The 24,761-nt window shown below is 38.8% G+C and overlaps 1 non-coding gene across 1 annotated transcript; it reads right to left on the bottom strand.

Moving 5' to 3' along the window:
* Positions 1–1,506: 1,506 nt before the first annotated feature.
* Positions 1,507–1,582, bottom strand: TRNAG-GCC (transfer RNA glycine (anticodon GCC)). The gene has a single exon. It is a non-coding gene; the product is annotated as a tRNA-Gly (tRNA).
* Positions 1,583–24,761: the final 23,179 nt, after the last annotated feature.

Here is a 24,761-nt window from a genome sequence, read left to right on the forward strand (position 1 = left end):
CCTCTGCTCCCTGAGACCCCGCCTCTGCCTCTATTTCATTCCTCAGTTTACCGTGTTCATTAGATTCCACATATAAGTGAGATCATATAATATTTATCTTTCTCTGCCTGGCTTATTACACTTAGCATAATCTCCAGATCCATCCATGCCATCACAAAGGTAAGATTTCCTTTTTTTTTCATGATTGCATAGTATTCCATTGCATATATGTACCACAGCTTTATAATCCACTCATTCACTGATGGATACTTGGACTGTTTCCAGTTCTTGACTATTGCAAACAATGCTGCCATGAACATGGGGGTGAATATATTCTTTTGAATTAGTGTTTTGAGATTCTTAGGATATATTCCTAGAAGTGGGATAGCTGAGTCAAAGGCAGTTCATTTTTAACTTTTTGAGGAAACACCATATTGCACAACTCTGCATTCCCACCAGCAGTGCAGGAGAGTTCCCTTTTCACCACACTCTAGCAAGTACTTGTTGTGTTTTGATTTCTTAATGAAAGCCATTCTGACAGGTGTGAAGTGGTATCTCATTGTGGTTTTAATTTGCATTTCTCTGATGATTAGTGATGTTAAACATTTTTTTATATGCCTATTGATCATCTATATGTCCTTTTTGGAGAAGTGTCTATTCAATTGCTTTGCCATTTTTAAATTTGATTGTTTACTTTCCAGGTGTTGAGTTTCACGAGTTCTTTATAAAGTTTGGTTATTAACTTCTTTTTTTTTTTTTTTTTTTTTTTCATTTTTCTGAAGCTGGAAACGGAGAGACAGTCAGACAGACTCCTGCATGCGCCCGACCGGGATCCACCCGGCACGCCCACCATGGGGCGACGCTCTGCCCACCAGGGGGCGATAATCTGCCCATCCCGGGCGTCGCCATGTTGCCACCAGAGCCACTCTAGCGCCTGAGGCAGAGGCCACAGAGCCATCCCCAGCGCCCAGGCCATCTTTGCTCCAATGGAGCCTTGGCTGCGGGAGGGGAAGAGAGAGACAGAGAGGAAAGCGCGGCGGAGGGGTGGAGAAGCAAATGGGCGCTTCTCCTGTGTGCCCTGGCTGGGAATCGAACCCGGGTCCTCCGCACGCTAGGCCGACGGGTTATTAACTTCTTATCAGATGTGCTGGCTAATATTTTCTCCCATTATGTGAGTTGTCTTTTTATTTTGTTAATGGTTTCTTTTTCTTTTTTTTTTTTTTTGTATTTTTCTGAAGCTAGAAACGGGGAGAGACAGTCAGACTCCCGCATGCGCCCAACCAGGATCCACCCAGCACGCCCACCAGGGGGCGATGCTTTGCCCACCAGGGGCGATGCTCTGCCCCTCCAGGGCGTCACTCTGCCACGACCAGAGCCACCCCAGCGCCTGGGGCAGAGGCCAAGGAGCCATCCCCAGCGCCCGGGCCATCTTTGCTCCAATGGAGCCTCAGCTGCGGAAGGGGAAGAGAGAGACAGAGAGGAAGGAGAAGGGGAGGGGTGGAGAAGCAGATGGGCACTTCTCCTGTGTGCCCTGGCCGGGAATTGAACCCGGGACTTCTGCACGGCAGGCCAACGCTCTACCACTGAGCCAACCGGCCAGGGCATTAATGATTTCTTTTGCTGTACTACAAAAGCTTTTTAATTTGATATAGTCGCATCTGGTTATTTTGTCCTTTATTTCACTTGCCCATGGAGATATATCAGCAAAAATGTTGCTACGAGAGATATCAGGGACTTTACTGCCTATGTTTTCTTCCAAGATTTTCATGGTTTCGTGACTTACATTTATGCCTTTTATTCATTTTGAGTTTATTTTTTGTGAATGGTATAAATTGGTGGTCTAGTTTCTTTCTTTCTTTCTTTCTTTCTTTCTTTCTTTCTTTCTTTCTTTCTTTCTTTCTTTCTTTCTTTCTTTCTTTCTTTTTTTTTTTTGCATGTACCTGTTCGATTTTCCCAAAACAATTTAATAAACAGCCTCTCTTTACTCCATTGTATACTCCTGCCTCCTTTGTCAAATATCAATTGACTATAAAGATGCAAGTTTATTTCTGGGTTCTCTGTTTTGTTCCATAGATCTGTATGCCTGTTCTTATGCCAATACCAAGCTGTTTTTATTACAATTGCTTTTCAGTATAAGATGATACAGGAAGTGTGATACCTCCCACTGTGTTCTTCATTTTCAAGATTGCTGAGTCTCTTTGGGTTCTTTTTTGGTTCCATTTAAATTTTTGGAGTATTTGTTCTACATCTATGAAGTATGTCATTGGTATTTTAATAGGAAATGCATTGAATCTATAGATTTCTTTGAGTAGCATCGACATTTTAATGATGTTTATTATTCCTATTCATGAACATGGTATATACTTTCACTTGTTTGTATCTTCCATAATTTATTATTTTTTTAATGTCTTAAAATTTTTCTGAGTACAAGTCTTTTACCTCCTTGGTTAAGTTTATTCCTCAATACTTTATTTTTTGTTGTTGTTGCAACAGTGAAGGGGATTGTTTCCTTATTTTCTCTTTCTGATAGTTTATTGTTGGTGTATAAAAATGCCACTGATTTCTATATATTAACTTTATATCCTGCCACATTGCCAAATTCATTGATCAGGTCTACTAGTTTTTTCACTGAGACTTTAGGGTTTTCTATGTACAGTATCATATCATCAGCAAATAATGACAGTTTTACTTCTTTTCCAATTTGGAAGCCTTTTATTATTTTCTTCTTGTCTGATTGCTGTGGCTAGAACTTTAAAAACTATGTTGAATAAAAGTGGTGAAAGGGGGCACCCCTGTCTTGTTCCTTATCTTAAAGGAATTGCTTTTAATTTTTGCCCATTGAGTATGATGTTGGCTGTCAGTTTGACATAAATGGCCTTTATTATGCTGAGATATGTTCCCTGTTTTTTCACTTTGCTCAGAGTTGTGATTATAAATGGATGCTGTATTTTATCAAATGCTTTTTCTGCATCTATTGATATAACCATATGATTTTTATCCTTCATTTTGTTTATGTGATGAATCACATTTTTTGATTTGAAAATATTGTACCAGCCTTGCCTACCTGGAATAAATCTCACTTGATCATAATGTATGCTCTTTTAAATGTATTGCTGGAGCTGGTTTGCTAATATTTTGTTGAGAATTGTAGCATCCATGTTCATCAGGAACATTGGCCTATAGTTTCCTTTCTTTGTAGTGTCTTTATCTGGTTTTGGAATGAGGGTAATGTTTGCCTTATAAAATGAGCTTGGAAGTCTTCCCTCTTCAATTTTTGGGGTAGCTTGAGAAAGATAGGTATTAGTTCTTTGAATATTTGGTAAACTTCGCCTGTAAAGCCATCTGGTCAAGGACTTTTGTTTGCTGGGAGTTTTTTTGACAACTGTTTCAATTTCATTTGTTGTAATCAATCTGTTTATGTTTTCTGATTCTTCCAGATTCAGTTTTGAAAGATTGTATGTTTCTAGGAATTTATCCATTTTTCCTAGGTTGTCCAATTTTTTGGCATATCGATCTTCATAGTATTTTCTTACAATTTTTTGTATTTCTGTGGTGTCTGTTTTATTTTTCTTCTTTCATCTCAAATTTTATTTATTTGGGACCTCTCTCTTTTTTTCTTGATGAGTCTAGTTAAAGGTTTGTCAATCTTGTTTACCTTTTCAAAGAACCAGCTCTTGGTTTCATTGATATTTTGTATTATTTTTTTTAGCCGCCATGTCATTTATTTCACTCTGATCTTTATTATTTCCTTCCTTTTACTTTCTCTGAGATTTATTTATTGCTCTTTTTCTAGTTATTTTACTTGCAGGGTTATGTTGTTTACTTGAGTTTTTTTATTGTTTCTTAAGGTATGCCTGTAATGCTGCTATGAATTTTCCTCTCAGGATTGCTTTTGCTGTATCCTATAATATAGGATAGTATAGATTTTGAGTTTCTGTATGTTCATTTTCATTTGTTTCAAGGAAATTTTTTATTTCTTTCTTCATCTCAATTTTAACTCATTCATTGTTTAATAACATGCCATTTAACCTCTAAGTGTTTGAATATTTTTGTTTGTCTATTGTAGTTATTTTTAGTTTCATGCCGTTGTGATCAGAGAAGATGCTTGATATGATTTCAGTCTTCTTAAATTTATTGAGACTTGTTTTGTGTCCTAACATGTGGTCTATCTTACAGAATGTACCATAAGCACTTGGAAAGAATGTATATTCTGGGGTGAAAGGTTCTGAAGATACCAATTAAATCCAGTTGATCTAGTGTGTCATTTAAGGCTGCTGTTTCTTTGTTAATTTTCTGTCAAGAGGATCTATCCATTGGTGTTTTGGGGGTATTAAAATCCCCTACTATTATAGTATTGCTGTTGATCTAATCCTTTATGTCCATCTAAATCAGTTTTATATTTTTAGGTGCTCCTATATTAGGTGCATAAATATTTACAATGGTTATATCCTCCTGTTGGATTGCTCCCTTTATCCTTATGTACTGACTTTCTTTATTTCTTACTATAGCCTTTGTTTTAAAGTCTATTTTGTCAGATATAAGTAATTTTACCCAAGCTTTTATTTTTTCATTTTCATTTGCATAAAGTACTTTTCCCCATCCCTTCACTTTCAGTCTGTGTGTATCTTTTGTTCTGAGGTGGGTCTCTTCTGGACAGCATATGTATGGGTCCTATTTTCTTATTCATGCAGCTACCCTATGTCTTTTGATTGGAGCATTTAACCCATTTACATTTAAGGTTATTATTGATATGTAGTTGTTTATTGCCATTTTATTCTTTAAACCTACAATACTCTTTTCCTGATTCATTTTTTTCTTTGCTCTTTTTATAGCAGGCCTCTTAACATTTTTTGCAGTATTGGTTTGGTTGTAATGAATCCTTGAGTTTTTTTTGTCTGAGAAGCTTTTTATTTCTTCTTTAATTTTAAATGATAGCCTTGCTGGATAAAGTAGTCTTGGTTGAAGGTTCTTGTTTTGCATCACTTTGAATTTTTCTTGCCTACTCCTTCTGGCCTGAAGTGTTTCTGTTGAAAAGTTAGATGACAGCCTTATAGGGGCTCCTCTGTAGGTAATTAATTGCTTTTCTCTTGCAGCTTTTATTATTCTTTCTTTTTCTCTTAACTTTGGCATTTTAATTATGGTGTAGATCTTGGTGTAGATCTCCTTGAATTTATCTTTAATGGGACTCTGTGCTTCTTGAACTTGTATAATATTTTTCTTCATCAATTTAAGGACTATGCTCCTCCCCAGAGGGTGGTGAATCCTCTTGACTGGTCCCAGAAATTGGCTCCAGGGGAACCACACCTTGAATGTTCATGCTCCAAACTTCTCTTTATTTCTCTGTGGAACGTAGCTTAGTGGGGTTGGAGATCTAGAACCCAGGCTAGCTAACTATAAATGTGCTAGCTGCTGTGCAAGTGCTGACCACAGAAAGTGGAACTTGCCTCAGCTGGGCCCGGTGTCCAACAAGCCCTCTCTCAGTACTCACTTTCAGCAAGGGTCATTAGGTCCTGAACTGATGCTCTCTGCTGCTGACCACTGGATGTGCCAGTCCTAGGCATCCCTAGTGGGAACCCGGTACATACCAGTGCAGGACACTGCCCATCACTGACCTTCTGCAATCTTCTTGGAGCTGCAAGCAATCCAGAGTTTGTGGATGCCTTTGCTGGACCAGGTGCACATGGAAATAAGCTGCACATCAAGGCTGGCTTTTACCCACATTGGGCCTGGAGGAAGGTCTGCAAAAGGCCAAAGTTCTTAGAACTCCACCTCCTGCAGCCTCTGTCTGCTGTCTGCTTGTTGGGCTCAACCACTGAAAAAACCTCTGGTGGAGTCTAGAGCCTGGAGCAATTCAGGGATTAGGAAGGGTGGTGGGTGTAGCTCCTACCCCTCAGCCTCAGGTGTCAGTCTGTCCAGACTTTTTTTCACAGACCTTAGTAGAGTGTAACCCCAGGAGTCCAGTGGTGTGGCCTCTGAGACCCAGAGATGTGGTCTGCCTATAGTCTGGACAGTTTCTACTGAGTCTCCTGTGAGGTGGAAGCACAAGTCATAGACTTGAGAGACTGTGGGAAAAGCTCAGGTCTCACTGCCAGGAAAATGAATCACTGACAAGCTCCCTCCTTCCTGGCTCACTTCTAAGAATTGTCTATTCTCCATTGGGTGGGGCAAGAGAGATTCAAGATGGTGGGGCAGTTACTTTCCCCAGGCTGTTGCCACATGAAGGGGACTGTTCCACCCAAGAAAGCTGGCAACTGCAGTATTGGAAAATGACTCAGCACAGGGGTTCTGGTGGCCATTCTCCACAATGTCTCTCCGTGGGCCACCAACTTGACACTCTTTTCAAACAACTATAATCCTCTCAGTCCTGCCTCCACCAGAGCCCAGGTAAGTGGCTGTGAATGAGATTTTCTATGCTGGCCCTTTAAGACAGAGCCTGTGTCTTTGAGAGCTTTTACATACAGAAACTTCAGCTCTTTCCATCGCCAAATGCTGTGTGGACACCTCTTCTAGGCTCTGAGGCTCTAGGCTGGGCCTGTGGCTTAGGACTTACACCTCTCAGGCAACCATCCCTACAGTGAGAATCTCTCTGGACCCTCAGCCACCACTACCTACTACTGGGAGCAGGGCACCCTTTCCACATCTCCCCCTTCCTACCAGTCTCAGTGTGGCTTCTTCTGTGATCCTGGGCTATAAACCCCTCTTCATTTAGTCCAAAGTTGATTTTTTTAAGGTGATTGTTCTTGAGTTAAATTGTAACCCAACCTGGGTGGTGGCAGTTGTAATATCTGCCTACTCTGTTGCCATCTTGGAATTGGGGTGCATGTGTCCTTACATACCAATGTTTTTGAGATTTTGGGGTAGATACCCAGTAGAGGGATTCCTGAGTCATATGGTAGTTCTATTCTTAATTTTTAGAACAACCACCATACTTTCTTCCATAAAAGTTGTACCAGTCTATATTACCACCAGCAGTGAATAAGGGTTACCTTTTTTCCACAGTCTCTCCAACATTTATTACCTGTCTTGCTGATAATAGCTAATTGAATAGGTTTGAGGTGGTATCTCGTTGAAGTTTTGATTTGCATTTCTCTAATAGCTAGTGAAGATGGACATCTTTTCATATCTGTTGGCCATTTATATGTCTTCTTGGGAGAAATGTTTGTTCAGGTTCTCTCCTCATTTTTTGTGTGTGTGACAGAGACAGAGAGAGACAGAGAGAGGGACAGATAGGGGCAGACAAGAAGGGAGAGAGATGAGAAGCATCAGTTCTTTGTTGTGGTACCTTAGTTGTTCATTGATTGCGTTCTCATATGTGCCTTGACTGGGGGGCTACAGCAGACCGAGTGACCCCTTGCTCAAGCCAGCGACCTTAGACTCAAGCCAGTGACTTTGGACCAGTGACCTTTAGGCTCAAGCCAGTGACCATGGGGTCATGTCTATGATCCCACACTCAAACCAGTGACCCCATGCTCAAGCGGGTGAGCTCACACTCAAGCCAGTTGAGCCCGTGCTCAAGCCAGCTACCTCATGGTTTCAAACCTGGGTCCTGTGCGTCCCTGTCCAATGCTCTATTCACTGCACCACCACCTGATCATGCCTCTCCCCATTTCTTAATTAGATTGTTTGCTTTTTTGTTGCTTTGTAAGTTCTTCATATATTTTAAAATATAAACCCTTTATCGGAGCTGTTGTTTGCAAATATCTCCCATTTGGTTGGCTGCCTATTTGTTTTATTGTCAGTTTCTTTTGCTGTACAGAAGCTTTTTAGTTTGATATAATCCCATTCATTTATTTTTGTCTTTACTTCCCTTGCATTTAGGGCCAAATTAATAAATTATTCTCCATCACCAAGGCTCGTAAGTTTAGTACATATGTTTTCTTCTATATAATTTACTGTTTCACATCTTATATTTAGGTCTTTGATCCATTTTGACTACAGGGGGACAAACTGTAGTCAACTATCATCATTTTGCATCTGGCTTTCCAATTTTCCCAGCACCATTTATTGAAAAGGCTTTCTTTTCTCCATTGTGTGTTTTTAGTCCTCTGTTGAGATTATTTGTCCATATAAATGTGCTTTTATTTCTGGGCTCTCAATTCTGTTCCATTGGACTGTATGTCTGTTTTTCTGACAATACCATGCTGTTTTGTATAACGTGGCTCTGTAGTATAATTTGAAGTCAGACACTGTGATACCTCTGGCTTCATTCCTTTTCCTCAAAATTTCTTTTTCTGTTTAGGGTTTTTATGATTCCATACAAATCTGATGATTTTTTGTTGTTTTTTAAAAATGACATTGGGATTTTGATGGGAATTGCATTAAATTCATATATAATTCTTTGGGTAATATGGTCATTTTAACTATGTCGATTCCTCCAATCCATGAAAATGAAATTTTTTTATTTCATTGTATCTTTTTCAATTTATTTCAATAACCCTTTGTAGTTTTCAGTACATAGGTCCTTCACATTCTTTGTTAAACTTATTCCTAGGTACTTTATATTTTTTGTTGCAACTGTAAAAGAAATTATTTTTTTTTTCAGTTTATTTTTCAAAGTTTCATTATTGGCATATAAAAAAGCAGTTAACTTCTTATGTTGATTTTTTATTCTGTGACTTTACTGTATTGGTTTACTGTTTCTAATAGTTCTTTTTGGTAGAGTCTTTGGGGTTTTCTATATACAGGATCATGTCTTCTGCAAAAAGTGATACCTTTATTTCTTTCCTGATATGGATGCCTTTTATTTCTTTCTCTTGCCTAATTTCTTTAGCTAAGACTTTCAGAACTATGTTGAGTAAGAGTAGAAAGAGTAGGTAGCCTTGTCTTGTTCCTGATTTTAGAGAAATAGCATTTATTTTTTCACTATGTGTTATGATATTAGCTGATGGTTTGTCAAATGGCCTTTATTATGTTGAAGTACTTTCCTTATATACCCATTTCACTGATTTTTTAAACATAAAGGGATGTTATAGCTTTTCAAATGCCTTTCTACATCTATTGATAGGATCATATGATTTTTGTTCTTTGTTTTGTTGATGTGGTGTATTATGTTGATCCATTAGGTATGGTGAACCATTGTTGTGCTTCTGGACAAGAGGATTTATTCCACTTGATCATGATGTGTTATTTTTTAAATGTGTTGTATTTGATTTGCTAGTATTTTGTTTAGGATTATGCATTTGTATTCATCAGAGATACTGATCTGTAATGTGTGTGTGTGTGTGTGTGTTGTGTCCATGCAAGGTTTTAGAATGAGGGTTATGTTGGGCTCATAAAATGTCTTAGACAGTATTGTTTCTTCTATTTTATGGAAGACTTTGGGTAGAATAAGTACCAAATCTTTGAATGTTTGGTAGAATTTACCAGTTTAGTTATCTGGTCCTAGACTTTTATTTTTAGCAAGGTTTTTAATAGTTGTTTCTATTACCTTTTTGCTTATGGATCTACTTAGGTTTTCCAGCTCTTTGTGACTCAGTCTAGGAAGATTGTATAGTTCTAGGAGTTTATCCATTTTCTCTAGGTTGTTGAATTTGGTAGTATATAGTCTTTCACAGTATTCTAGTATGATCCTTTGTATACCTATGATGACTATAGCAATTTCTTCTCTTTCATTTTGGATTTTGTTTATATGAGTTTTTTCTCTTTTTTACTTGGTGAGGCTAGCCAGGGGTTTGTCAATTTTATTGATCTTTTCAAAGAACAAGATTTTTGTTGTATTAATTTTTCTATAGTATTTTTGTTCTCTATTTCATTGAGTTTTGCTCTAATTTTTACTATTTTCTTTCTTCTGCTGACTTTGAGTTGCCTTTGTTCTTATTCTTCTGGTTCTTTAAAATGTGGTGTTTACTTGGGATCTCTCTTGTTTCTTGATATAAGCCTGTAATGATAGAAAATTTCCTTTTATTACTGCTTTTGCTGCATCCCAGAAATTTTGATATGTTGTATTGTCATTTTCATTTGTCTGCATATATCTTTTGATATCTGCTTTTATTTCTTATTTCACCTAGTCATTATTTAGAAGTATGTTGTTTAATTTCCACATTTTGGTTACTTTACTTCCTTTTTGCAGTTGAATTCTAATTTTAAAGTCATATCATCAGAAAATATGCTTATGCTTAATATAATTTCAATCTTCCTGAATTTGATGATGTTAGTTTTGTGGCCCAAATTATGGTCTTTTTTTGAGAATGTTCTATACACACTGAAGAAGAATGTATAATCTGATGTTTTGGGATGTAATATCCTGTAAATGTCTATTATGTGCATTTGGTCTAGTGTGTTGTTGAAGGCAGATTTTTTTTTAATTGATTTTCTGTTTGGATGATTTATTTAAAGCCATCAAAGTGTGTTGAAATCTCCAAGTATTATTGTGTTTTTGTCTGCTTTTAGTTTTAGAACAGTTGGTAGATGTTTTATATATTTTGGTGTTCTCTGGTTGGGTGCATATGTATTAAGAAGTTTTATGTCTCTTGATATAATGTCCTTTTTATCATTATGAAATATTTATTTTTGTCTTTGGTTACCTTTGTTGTCTTGAAGTCAGCATTGTCAGATATGAATATGGCTACACCTGTTTTTTATTTGCTTGGAGAATCATCTTCCAACATTTCTCTTTGAGTCTACTTTTGTCATTGCTGCTTAAATGAATCTCTTAAAGGCAACATACATTTGGATTTTTGCTATTTGATCCAATCTGCTACTCTGTGCCTCTTTATTGGTGAATTAAATTTATTTACTTTTAGGCTAATTATTGATGCTTGAGGATTTCCTATAGCCATTTTATGTTTTGTTTTTTGGTAGCTCTGTACCTCATTTGGTTCTTTTTGTGTGAGTGTTTCTGTCAATTATTTTTGTTTGTTGGTATTCCATATATCTTTCCCCTGTTTCTTCTTTCTAAAAGCTGTGTGTTTCAGTAGTGGCTTTTTCATGGGTAGTTACTACTAGATTATTAAGAAAAAATTTTTTGTATGTACATGTATCCTTTGTCTTATGAGTGCTTATGTTCTCCATCCTCCTTTGCTAGTGCAAATCTTTATCCTCTCATTTTTCATGTTATTGTTATCATAGATTATCTTTGTTTTTATTGTGACCTTGTTGGAGCTTTTACTTGTAGTTTGATGTTTTGTACTTTTTATATGGCCAAATAATCCTTTTGCATATTTCCTGTAGTGGAGGGTTTCTAGTGATAAATTCCCGCAGCTTCTGCATGTCTGCAAAAGTTTTAATTTCTCCTTCATATTTGAAGAATAACATTAATGGATATAATATAATTGGCTGGTAATTTCTCTCTTACAGTACTCTGAATGCTTGGGTCCACTCTCCTCTGGCTTGTAGAATTTCTGCTGAGAAGTCTGATGATAACCTGATGGACCTTCCTTTATATGTTATATTCTTCTTTTTCCTAGCTGCCTTGATAATTTTTGTCACTGATTATTGACAATTTTATTACAATGTTCTTTGGAGAAATTCTGTTTGGGTTGAGGTTATGCGGTGTTCTGTTTGCTTCTTTGATTTGAGGATATAACTCTTTTTATAGGCTTAGGAAGTTCTCATCAATTATTTGTTTGAATAGGTTCTCCTTTCCTTACCCTTTCTTGTGTTCTTCTGATATAACCATTATTCTTATATTGCTCTTTCTGATGGATTTAGACAATTCTTGTAGAGCTCTCTGATTGTTTTATAATTCATGAGTCTCTCTCTTCTTCTCTCTATAGCATCTCTAATTGCCTGTCTTCAATGTCACTGATTCTGTCCTCTATTTGGCCTGTTCTATTAGCTAAACTTACTACCCCATTTATCAAGTTATGTATTGAGTTCTTTCTCTCTGGTTTTTTTTTAAGTTTTAATCTCCTTGATAAAGTACTTATTTTGTTCATTAATTTGTTTTTTGAGCTCATAAAATTGCCTATCAGTGTTTTCTTGCATCTCATCGAGTATTTTTAAAACTTCAATTTTGAATTCTCTATCATTTGATTCCAAGGTTTTCATGTGATTGAGATTGTTTTCTGGAGATTTTTCATTTTCCTTCTGAATTACTTGTCTGCCTTGTGTAGTCTTGGTATTCAATTTCTTCTTCCTTGATGGTATTTGAAAATGATATTGTTAGGAATTTTAACAGAAAGCAACTTAAAAAATAAAAAATTAAAATAAAAAATACAATGAAAAATGTAAAAGTTTTTAAAATAATGACAAGTAAAAAAGAAAAACCACAGAAAACAAAGATCAAAAACAACCCCTAAAAAACAAACAAAACACCCACAAAAAATAAGAATAAAAATTTAAATTTAAAGAAAATGACATTCAAGAGAGAAAAGGAGAAAAAAAATAAGGAGAGAGAAAAGGAAAAAATAAAAATAAAAAAGAAAAATAAAATTTGCTTTTGAGAGGTTACTGTTTTCTTCCAGTAGGTGTTTCTGTATTACAAGTTTTAGCTCTGTGTAGTTCCTGGGCTGTCCCTTGCTGATATGTTGCTGTCATAATGATGTAGGGGGGGCTGCATCATGTTGGTGGGCGGGGCGTATTATGATGGCTTTACAGCTTCAGCAGTGGTGGGATTCAAATAATTTAACAACTGGTTCTCTGCCCTAATGTCCATTTTAAGTATAGAAAATGATATACCAAAAAGTAGTTTATTATTCCATGCATTTAGTAAATAAGAACAATAAAAGAGGCACACAAAACTAGATTGTGTTATAAGAAAGAATTTTAAATACTAATGAAAAAATATTAAATAATACCTGACCAAAAACAATAAAACTATTATTTAAGATATTTCCATATTGCTTCTTGATTGACATCCTCACTTGCAACTTTTTTCACCTATGGATGGAATGAACATTACTATGGGTGCTTAGAATATGCTGTTGCACAGATGAACATTAAAAAAGAGTAAAGAATGTAAATTTGTGATTTCCACACTGGGAAGCTGCCCAGAAGCCCACCTTAGAGAGAACCCTGATTACAAGTGCCATTTTAACAACCAGTTAGCAGAACTCAACAAAAAATTAGATATTGGTTCTGCTGAACCTGACTGGTGCAAACCAGCTGAATCCCACCACTGGCTTCAGCTTTTAAGGCTTCAGCTTTATGACTTTATGGCTTCAGCTTTACAACTTTATGGCATTAGCTTTACAGCTTTCTAGCTCTAGCAATAGAGATCTCAGGTCTCTGGGCACTCCTTCCCACATCTCAACAGACCAGGGGACCAGATGTGGAGCACTTCTGTTTTTCAGGGGTCAGAGTGTCTCTGGAGAGGTAGCTGTTGGGTTTGTCTCTGCCACTCTTCATACCAGATGGGGGTTGCACTTTACTTTTCTCAGTCTCTGCCACGTGCAGGCTGCAGGCAGACTGTGGGAACACTGGCTGTGACCCTGTGCTCTGGTCGCTTTGGTTCTGTATATACCCCTCTGCTCCTCTATCTCACCCTTCCTCTCATCAGAAAGAGACCCTGTCACTTTGAGTTTTCCTTTCTGTATACCTCAGACAAAATCCAGACAGCCTGAACTTCCCTTCTTTTCATAGTCTGGTAGAGAAAAAAACCCCAGTCACTCCGGGTTTGTCTCCTTCCCTGAGCTAACCATGAATACGTTTTATCTTCTCTCCACCCCCCCTCCTTTTAACCTGTCCCACCTTTAGTCCTTTTGGTGCACAGATCTTTCAGGTACATCTGTCAGTCCAGCTCGAGTTCCTTCACTGCATTATAGTTGTTCAATTTGTTGAAATTTCAAAGGGAGAGATCAGGAGTATCTCTCATGCCACCTTTACTCTGACATCATTCTCCCCTGTAGGGAACTCACACTTTGAATGTCTGAACCCTAAGCCTCTTGCCTTTCCCTCTGTGGAAATAAGCCCAGTGGGACGGCATATCTGGGACTTGGGCTGGCTGACTATGAAGCTCTACCTCATCCAGTGCATGAGAGTCACTGTGTAAGTGCTGACCATAGGAAGTGGAAATTGCCTCAGCTGAGTTTGGTGCCTAATGAGTTCTCCCTTTTGGATATGCTATTAATAATGCTAGTTGGCACTGCTATGATGTTGTCTGTGGCTGGACACTGGATGTGGGGGCTATGGTCCTCTTGGGAGGGAACCTGGTACAGACCAGTGTAAGACACTGCCAATGACTGGCCCTCAGCAACCTGTTTGGAGTTACAAGCAATTTACAGTTTATGGCTGTCTCTGTTCTGCTTAAATGCATGCTGGAAGAACTCAACTGCACACCAATGTTGGCTTTTTACCAGCACTGGGCCTAGGGGCATGTCAACAAAAGTCCCAAGGTACCTTGAGATCCACCTCTGGCTGCCTTCATCTGCTGGCTGCCTGTTAGGTTCAGTCACTGAAACAGCCTCCTGTGGATTCAGGAAGATGGAGGCAGTGGATTTCCCCTGAGGAGTAAGTGTGTTTCAGGCTTCAGGGAAGATGATTTGTCTGCCCCCCCCCCCTCCCGCCCCGCGCTACAGGTCTCAATCTGTTCTGGATTTTGTTCTGCCTCAGCAGGGTGGAGTTACTAAAAGTCACAAGGTGGGGCTTCTGGAACCTGGAGAGTGAGTCTGCTGGCAACCAGGAGAGTGGATCTACCGAATCTCTCATGAGAAAAAGTGCCAGTCAGATTCAGGAAAACATGGTGGGGATGGTTTACATTTCAAAGCTAGAGAACTGAGTCACTGTCACCCCTTGAGTCTGTCCAGGCCTCTGCTTCTTGGCCAAGGCTCTGACTCCTCAGCAGGGTTTAATATCTGCAGAAGGGGAAAGGGGGAGTCCAGAGGGTTGGGCTGTTGTCTTTCCCCAGGCTAATGCAGTACAGAAGGGAATGCTCCATCCAAGAACTATTGTAACTGCAGTATTAGAGAATTACTCAGTACAGGGATCTTCATGGCTGTCTTTCCTGTGTCTCTCCGCAGAGCTGCAAGCTCCCAAGTCTCCTCAAGTGACTCTTGTTTTCTCAGCCCTCCCTTGCTGGAGTCAAGGTAAGTGTCTGAGTGAGATTTTGGGCAATAGCCCTTTAACAGGGAGCCTGTGTTTTTGTTGACTCCTGTCTCTTTCTGGCAGACAGAAACCTCACTGCTTTCACAGTCAAATGCTAGGCAGGCATCTCTTCCCAGCTATAGTGCTGTGGGCTAAGAAGAGCAGCTTAGGTTCTAGGCTCCACACTTTTCAGGGGGTATCCCCTGCACCTGAGATAGGTATTTCTCTGGGATCTCAGCCACCATTTGTGGTAGTGGGGCCTGCCTTTTTCATGTCTCCACCCTTCCTACCAGTCTCAATGTGGCTTCTTCTGTGAATCCTTGGTTATAAGATTCTTTTTACTTTAGTCTTGAGTTGGTTATTCAAGATGCTTGTTCCTAAATTTAGTTGTAACTCCAATTTAGTCCTGGGAAGAGGTGAGTATAACATCCACCTACTCTGCCACCATCTTGGGTCCTTTCCCAAGAAAACCTATAGTTTATATATTTTAATTGGATGTTGCCATATGTTCCAACAGTGTCTCTTACAGCAAATTCAGTGTCAGTACTGGGTCTGAGGCCACTCAGCAGAAGTCCCAGAATAGTAAGGTGGGGTCTCAGGCAGGCAGTTGTAGGGTGAGGCCAACAGAGTTTATCAGGCTGAAACAGATCATGATTTGTCTATGTCAATGGACGACTCTGTATAACAATGGTCTCCCCATTTAGGCATGCAAGGGAAAAATATCCCCTTAAAAAACAACTCAGTCTGTTTCTGATTCTGGTGGGACCTCCTCAACAGACCTATCTCAGCAGAGCTGGGTCACAGGGAGTCAAGGGGAGCCACATGAAGTGCTCAACCCAAGAAAGATGGTATCTGTGGGCAGCATGGGATAGGTACTCAGAGCATCCCTTCAGGTCTTTCCCCAGAGCCACGTAACCCAGTTTCTCCTCACACAACTCTAATCTGCTCCGAGCCACCCTCCCTTTGCTGAGCCCAGGGTGAGTGTCTGTGAGCAAGATTTTATGCACTTGCTCTTTTTTTTTTTTTTTTGCACTTGCGCTTTAAGATAGCACCTAGGTTTCTAGCAGACTCTCATCTATCCCTGGTAGACAGAATACTCATTGATTCTCATGAGTGATGTTATTTGGGCTTCTTTTCCTGGCTTTGGGCTTCCTGCTTTGGGCTGTAGAAGCCACTGTGGAGTTGAGACCTTTGCAATTGAGATATCCCTCAAAATCTCAATTGTATCATGTTGGTATGGGGGTGTGGGGCCAGCCCATTTTGCATCTCTGCCCTTCCTACCAGTCTAGATATGGCTTCTTCTGTAAATCCTTGGTTATAAGACTTCGGTTCTACTATCCTTCCATTGGTTATTTAGGTTAATTGTTCTATATTTTAGTTGCAATTCCAGTTTGGTTCTTGGAGAAGGAACTTCCACCCACTCTGTACCATCTTGGATGTTGCAGAGTGTTCTAAGAGTAAGTTATTTTATAAAATTCCTCTCAGTTTGGTTCTTTTGATATTTTCTTTAAAAAATTTTTTTATTTATTTACTGAGAAAGGAAGGGGAAGAGAGAGAAACAGTAACATTGAGCTGTTCCTGTATGTGTCCTGACCACGGATCAAGTCAGCAACCTCTGTGCTTTGGGACAATGCTCTAACCAACTGAGCAATCTGGCCAGAGCTCTTCTGATATTTTCTTATGATTAGATTCAAATTGTGAATTTTGGTAACACATTGCACATAATATCTAGTGATGTGCCCTTTCTATGCATTCTCTCAGAAGGCTCTTTGTGTGAGTTTGTCCAATCATTGGAGATGTTAATTTTCATCATTGGTTAAGGTGATGTCTGCCTGTTTTCTCCATTGCCAAGTTACTATATTTGCTTGTGAAATTAATAAGTATCTTGTGGGGAAATATTTTAATTCTATGTAAATATTGTCACATTCTTTAAAATTCTACCTATTTTACTATGCATTGATAATTTTTGCCTGAAAAATTAGAACTCTTATCATTGCCTAATTTTCTTTTTTGGAGGGTTGAATTCCTTGTTTAAAAGATTCAAAGAATCATATGTTCTCTACAGAAGCATATGGTCAATCATTGGTCTGTTCTGAAGTGGCCCATAAAAACAGCCCCATCAAGCCCTGCCCAGTAGCTCAGTTGTTTGAAGCATTATCTCAACATGCTGAAGTTGTGGATTTGATTCCCAGTCAGGGCACAAATAAGAATCAACCAATGACAGTATGAATAATTAGAACAACAAGTTGATATTTATTTCTTTCTCTCTCTCTGTCTCTTTCCTTTCCTCTCTCTCTCTAAAAAAAAAGCAATAAGCAAACAAACAAACAAAACTGAGCCACATCAGCAGGCTTAATTTCTCCTGTTTGCAGAAAGAAAAATGACATCTTGTATCCAGGGGCTTAAACTAGCTAATTACTTGGAATTTTCACTCTGCTTTCTTTGAATCAGAGGGTCATATTGATGATTTGGTAATTTTTAAAAAGGAATAATGGCTGTGGCCAGTTGGTTCAGTGGTAGAGTGTCAGCGTAGCATGTGTATATGTCCTGGATTTGATTCCTGGTCAGGGCACACAGGAGAGCGACCATCTGCTTCTCCACCCCTCATTCTCCCCATTATCTCTCACTTTCTCTCTCTTCCCCTCCCACAGCTGTGGCTCAGTTAGTTCCAGCACTTCAGCCCTGGGTGCTGAGGATGGCTTCGTGGATCCTCCTCCTCAGGCACTAAAAACAGTTCGATTGCAGGCTTGGCCCCAGATGGGAAGAGCATTGGCCCCAGACAGGGTTGCCAGTGATCCTGTTCAGGGCGCATGCAGTAGTCTGTCTCTCTATCTCCCCTCCTCTTACTTGAAAAAAGAAGGAAAAAAAGAAAAGAAAAGGAAAATAAGAATTGTGAGGTAGTTTTCTGTACCTCACAGGAGTTGAGAGAATACTAGACCACTTTTACTTGTCAAGGTTCAGGAAATATTAAGATAGAAATAGCAAAGATGGTTTATGACTATGGTAGAAAAACATCAATAGTTGTTTCTTATGGCGTGGATGAGGGGGTGAGCTAGGGGTGGGTCTGGATTGACTGGAAGGGAACAAAGAACTTTTTAAGGTGATAAAATGTATCTTGAGAGAGGTTTGGCTATAGGTGCATGTTTGTTCAAACTCATAGAATGATGTACTTTATAGTAAAGCTGAAATTATGTATGTTTTGCCTAATAATCCCTGTAAACATATTGATCTCTGGTTACTGATGTGCATGCTGATGTGTGTAGGGGAAGGAAAGTTGTTTATCTTTGAGTTAGCTGCCAACTCAAATGGACTGATAGGTGGACAGAGGGATTGACTTGTGATGAGGCAGCTAGAGCAAAATTGAACAATTGTAGGGTGTACGTAGTAGCTGAATGGGGTTCACTTTCACTTTTTCTGTATATTTGAAATTTTTTATAATAAAATGTTGGGGGGAAATGGGTTATCAAAGAGTTATGTGTATTTCAGTTGTTTGCATCTAACACATAATGCCTTTAATGTACCAAAATACAGTGCAACAAGGTTGTCTTTTCACAAGAAAACTATTGAATTTATTAAAAATATTAGTTTATAAGTGTCAAAGGTATGGTCTTGTAATGGGATACAAGTTAAAAGCTCTATGAAGGAATTTAAAAATTTTAAATTATGACAGTATAAATCAGAATTACACTATATTTTGTACAGAGTTCTATGCAAACCAAGCTCTGATGGTCTCTCTAAAATCTGATTTTATTAAAGCCTGAGAAAACATGACCCTTGTCTCCACCTCACTCCACCCCCACCCCAACCTTGTCTGATGTCAGCAGTTCACTGTAAACAGCCTCTTTACCATGTTTTAAAGAGGGAAAGCAACAACATGACAGTTTGTACACAGGGATATCCCTGACTTTCTCCCCACCACAGGCCCCTCTATTGTGCCTGTGAATAACAAAGCTTTAACATTTACTAACTGGGAGGTGACAGGTCCTTCCCATCTCTTTCTATTTTTGGCTTCAATTGATAATTAGTCACCTGAAAAAAGACCCAATCTGTTTCATGAAGGAGAAGAAGCTTGAGCCAAGCCAATTAACATCTTGGTCTTTTGCCTTGGGAATTTAATTCTATCACATGGCACATTTAATGTCTCCAAATATTGTTGTCTCCCAAAGAGGGAAGTCATGATTGTTAAATGAGGAAAGGCCCTGGGGACCCATATGGTAAAGATGCCCTGTGTGGTGGGTTGGCTAGGGGCCCAAAGGCTGGTGATTTTTGTCCAGCAGACATGCCTGCTTCATTCTTCTCTTAGGACTCAGCAGCTGGTTCCTGGCAGTGCAGATTCAAACCACCTGGCGAGGGAGTGGTAGATGCCCCCAGACTAGTCACACACTTGAGTGGGTCTTTTGTCTGCTTGGAAGACACTCCAACTGTCGGTCACCAGTTGGCTTTCTCACAAAGGGAGTGGTCCTGGAGCTGGGCAGCCTGTCTGTGCAGCATATTGTCAAGGGTTAAACAGGCTGTCATAAGTTGTCCCCTGCAGGGAATGTGTGCATGGAATGACTGCAAGGCCCAGGAAGAACTGAGGCCAGGGAAGAGCTCTTGGAGAAGGGATTTACCAGACAATTTAATTATGAAGATTTGAGGAATCATAAAATCTAGGGAGAAGTTGAAAAATCAAGATCTTTTCTTTCTCAGGAACCATCCAAGCTCAGTGATATGAAATCCTCTTTTAAAAGAAAATCCAAGGCCTCCTGTGTTTAACAACTGTTTCTGGGAGAAAAAATTTTGAATCATGCTTATTTAAAATATACTTTTGTTTCTCAAGCAGCCATCAATAACAGCTGGTTTTCTATTTTAAGAGACTCTGAAGTGAAAAATGGTCATTAACGAAGACAACAATAGCATTAATTATAAACACTGATCACAGGACTGTCTTTATGTTGAGAGCTTATACTTATTTCATCCCCACAGCAGCCCTGTGAGGTTGATGTTATTATCCACATTTCAGAGGTGCAGAACCTGAGGTGTTAGGTTTAGGATTAACTGACACAGGGACTCAAACCCAGGGTGGCTCATTTTCAGGCCTCTGCTCATACCCTACTCTCTCCTTGTCCCCTGGCTGCAGCTTTTCTCCATTCTCTGCCAGATTTGGCTTTCCCTCATCTGTCCTTCTTTCTCCCCTTTCACCCTGTATCCTGGCAGGTCTCAGAACTGCAGTCAAGAGCATTGTCTTGAGCCTCCTCTGTTGGATTAGGCTCAGGTCAAGGGAAGGTGGGGCAGTGTTGATGTTGACCACAGGCATTGATTCAGTTTACTCATGTCACCCAAATCTGATGTACAATGACAGAGTGCCCTAAGCAGAGAGCCAGTAAAGGCCAGGAAGTATTCTCCAAGTTCTACATGACCTTGCTGCAGAGGGAATATCATAGAACAATTCTGAGAGCCAAACAGAGGTGGTGGAGGAAGCTGTTTCACATGATTTGGCTTCAGCAGTCTTTGTCAAGCAGAGTGAGATTAAATAAGAGAGGTTGGGATACTGGAGCTGGAAAAAGATGGCATGGGTCAAAGCTTAGGAGACAAGGTAGAGGTTGGAACAGAGGCTTAAGAGAGCAGGTACTTACACAGTTCTGCTTGGACATGGAGGTGGGGAACATGATGATGGGTGGAAGTACTGGTGGGATCATGCCCCCAAAAGAGGGGCTGGTTGCCGAGGATCAGATGGTATATCATCTGTGATATTCTGGAAATATTCCCATTCCTAGATAGTTGTGAGAAGAAAGCTGGATGTGGTACTTAGACTCATAGACCAGTGCTCACAGCCCTGCCTTGGAAGACCACAAACACTAGGCTTCTCAATAGCTGAGGCAACCCAGGTCAGCACCTCAGATTTAGGATGTATAGTGGCAATTTTCAAGCACTGGGAATCACAAAATGACCTTTTGTTTTTAGCTTTCATAGAACAATGTCAGTATTCTTAGCTCCTTGTCAAATACATAATTCACTCAGATCACTTGACAAAAAACAAAATTATCCATCACTACAACTACTGCATCACCTTTCCTGTTGTCTAAGTACATATATTTTTGTGGTGAATTAGGGAGAGTTTGAAATGGGACAATGAAGAAGATGAGGACCAAGTCCCACCAATGTGGCCCAAGGACAAAGATATGTAGAAACCACTCCAACAGAAAGATTGGAAAATGATTCTTCAAGCAAGTAATATCCAAAGAAAAGCAAGTGCAGCCATACTCATATATGACAATGCTCATTTCAAGATAATAAAGGTAAATAAAGAGACAAAGATGGACATTTCATAATGGTAAAGTGGACATTGTATCAAAAAGACATAACACTTCTTAATATATATGCACCAAACCAGGGAACACCAAAATATATAAAACATCTACAAAATGATCTAAAAATAGAAGCAGACTAAAGCACAATCATACTCGGAGATTTCAACACACCATTGATGGCTTTAGATAGGCATTCAAACGGAAGATCAATAAAGAATTATCAGCCTTAAATGACACACTGGACCAAATGGATACAATAGACATTTATAGGACATTTCATCCCAAAACATCAGATTATACATTCTTCTCCAGTGTACATGGAACATTCTCAAGGGTAGACCATATGTTGGGCCACAAAACTAACATCAACAAATTCAGAAAGATTGAAATTATATCAAGCATATTTTCTGACCATAAGGTTTTGAAATTAGAATTCAACTTCAAAAAGGAAGTAAAGAAACCCCCAAACTGTGGAAATTGAACAACATACTTCTAAAAAATGACTGGGTCAAAGAAGAAATAAAAGCAATGATCAAAAATATATACAGGCCCTGGCCGGTTGGCTCAGTGGTAGAGCATCGGCCTGGTGTGCAGGAGTCCCGGGTTCGATTCCCGGCCAGGACACACAGGAGAAGCACCCATCTGCTTCTCCACCCCTCCTGCAGCCAAGGCTCCACTGGAGCAAAGTTTGCCTGGGTGCTGAGGATAGCTCTGTGGCCTCTGCCTCAGGCACTAGAATGGCACTGATTGCAGCAGAGCGATGCCCCAAGATGGGCAGAGCAACGCCCCCTGGTGTGCATGCTGGGTGGATCCCGGTCGGGCGCATGCGGGAGTCTGTCTGACTGCCTCCCCGTTTCCAACTTTGGAAAAATACAAAAAAGAAAAAAAAAGATATATATAGACAAATGAAAATGACAACAAAAAAATAAAAATTTCTGGGATACAGCAAAAGCAGTAATAAGAAACAAGTTTATATTGTTATAGGCTTATATCAAGGAATAAGCCAGATCCAAAGTAAACAACCTAACAGTGCATTTTAAGGAGCTAGAAAAAAAAGAACAAGGTTAGCAGAAAGAAAATAAAAAAATTAGAGCAGAATTAGATGAAACAGAGAACAAAAAAACTATAGAAGAAATTAATACAACAAAGAGCTGGTTATTTGAAAATATAAATAAAATTTAAAAATCCATGGCTAGGCTCAGCAAGGGAAAATGAGAAAGAACTCATAAACAAAATCTGAAATGAAAGAGGAAGAAATTACCACAGATATCATAAATATACAAAATATCATAGAATACTATGAAAGATTATATGCCACCAAATCCAACAACCTAGAGGAAATGGATATATTCCTGAAACTATACAATCTTCCTAGACTGAGTCACAAAAAAATGGAAAACCTAAATAGACCCATAAGCAGGAAGGAAATAGAAACAACTATCAAAAACTTTCCCCAAAATAAAAGTTCAGGACCAGATGACTACTCTAGTAAATTCTGCCAAACATTTAAAAAAGATTTGGAACAGACCCCTCTCAAAGTCTTTTAAAATATAGATGAAGAAGCAATAATCCCTAACATATTTTATGAGGCTGACAAAAACTGGCAAGGACAACACAAAAAAAGAAAACTACAAACCAATATCTCTAATGAATACCAATACAGTAATCCTAAACAAAATACTAGCAAATCAAATATAACAACATATTAAAAAAATAATACATCATGACCAAGTGGAATTCATTCCAGAAGCACAAGCATGGTTCAACATACAAAAATAGATCAACATAATACACATCAACAAAATAAAGAGCTAAAATCATATGATTTTATCAATAGATGCAGAAAAGGCATTCGATAAGATACAAGATGCCTTTATGTTTTAAACACTCAAAGAATTAGAATAGGAGGAAAGTGCCTCAACATAATAAAGGCCATATATGACAAACCATCAGCTAATATACTAATTGGTAAAAACATGAAGGCTTTTCTTTTAAAATCAGGAACAAGACAAGGCTTCCCTCTCTCTACTCTTTTCCTTTTTTTTTTTTTAATTTTTCTGAAGTGAGAAGCAGGGAGGCAGAGAGACAGACTCCTGCATGTACCCCACCGGGATCCACCCGGCATGCCCACCAGGGGGCGATGCTCTGCCCAACTGGGGCATTGCTCCATTGCAACTGGAGCCAGTCTAGTGCCTGAGGCAGAGGCCATGGAGCCATCCTCAGTGCTGGGGCCAACTTTGCTCCAATGGAGTTTTGGCTGCAGGAGGGGAAGAGAGAGACAGAAAGTAGAGGGGGAAAGGTGGAGAAGCAGATGGGCACTTCTGTGTGCTCTGGCGAGGAATCAAACCTGGGACTTCCACAGGCTGAGCCAACACTCTACCACTGAACCAACTGGTCAGGGCCTCTCTCTACTCTTATTCAACATAGTCCTGGAAATCTTAGCCAGAGCAATCAGGCAAAAGAAAAGATAAAAAGCATCCATATTGGGAAAGAAGAAGTACCATAAAGGTATCACTTTTTAAAGATGACATGATCCTGTATATAGAAAACCCCAAAGAGTCCATCAAAAAACTATTAGAAAAAATAAAACAGTATGGTAAAGTCACAGAATAGAAAATCAATATACAAAAGTCTATTGCTTTTCTATACTCCAATGATGAAACTTTGGAAAATGAACTCAAAAGACAATACCTTTATAATTGCAACAAAAAATAATATACCAAGGAATAAACTTAACAAAGGATGTGATGGACCTATATTCTGAAAATTACAAAGCATTATTGAAAAAATGGAAAAAGACACAATGAAATGGAAAAATATTCCATGTTCATGGGTTGGAAGAACCAACATAGTTAAAATGGCCACTTTACCCAAAGCAATATACAAATTTAATGCAATCACCACCAAAATTCCAATGTCAGTTTTTTAAAGAAATAGAACAAAAAAATCACCAGGTTTGTATGGAACCATAAAAAACCCTTAATAGCCAAAGTAATTCTGAGGAAAAAGAATGAAGCCCAAGGTATCAAACACACTAACTGACTTCCAATTATACTATAGATCCATGATAATCAAAACAGCATGGTTTTGGCAAAAAAAACAAGAACAACAACACCCCCACCCCCCAAACCCACATACCAATGGAACAGAATTGAGAGCCCAGAAATAAAAGCACATATATATGGACAAATCATCTTCAATAAAGAAACCAAAAACACACAATGGAGAAAAGAAAACCTCTTTAATAAATGATGCTGGCAAAATTGGAAAGCCACATGGAAAAGAATGGAAGTAGACTACAGTTTGTCCTCCTGAACAAAAATATATTCAAAATGGATCAAAGACCTAAATATAATATCTGAAACAATAAATTATATAGAAGAGAACATTGGTGCTAAACTCATGGAACTTGGCTGTAGAGAACAATTTTTGAATTTGACCCCAAAGTTAAGGGAAGTAAAAGCAACAATAAATAAATGGGATATATCAAACTAAAAACTTCTGCACAGCAAAACAAATTGACAACAAAAC

This window comes from Saccopteryx leptura, chromosome 5 (assembly GCF_036850995.1).
Source record: "Saccopteryx leptura isolate mSacLep1 chromosome 5, mSacLep1_pri_phased_curated, whole genome shotgun sequence".
Lineage (NCBI taxonomy): Eukaryota > Metazoa > Chordata > Mammalia > Chiroptera > Emballonuridae > Saccopteryx > Saccopteryx leptura.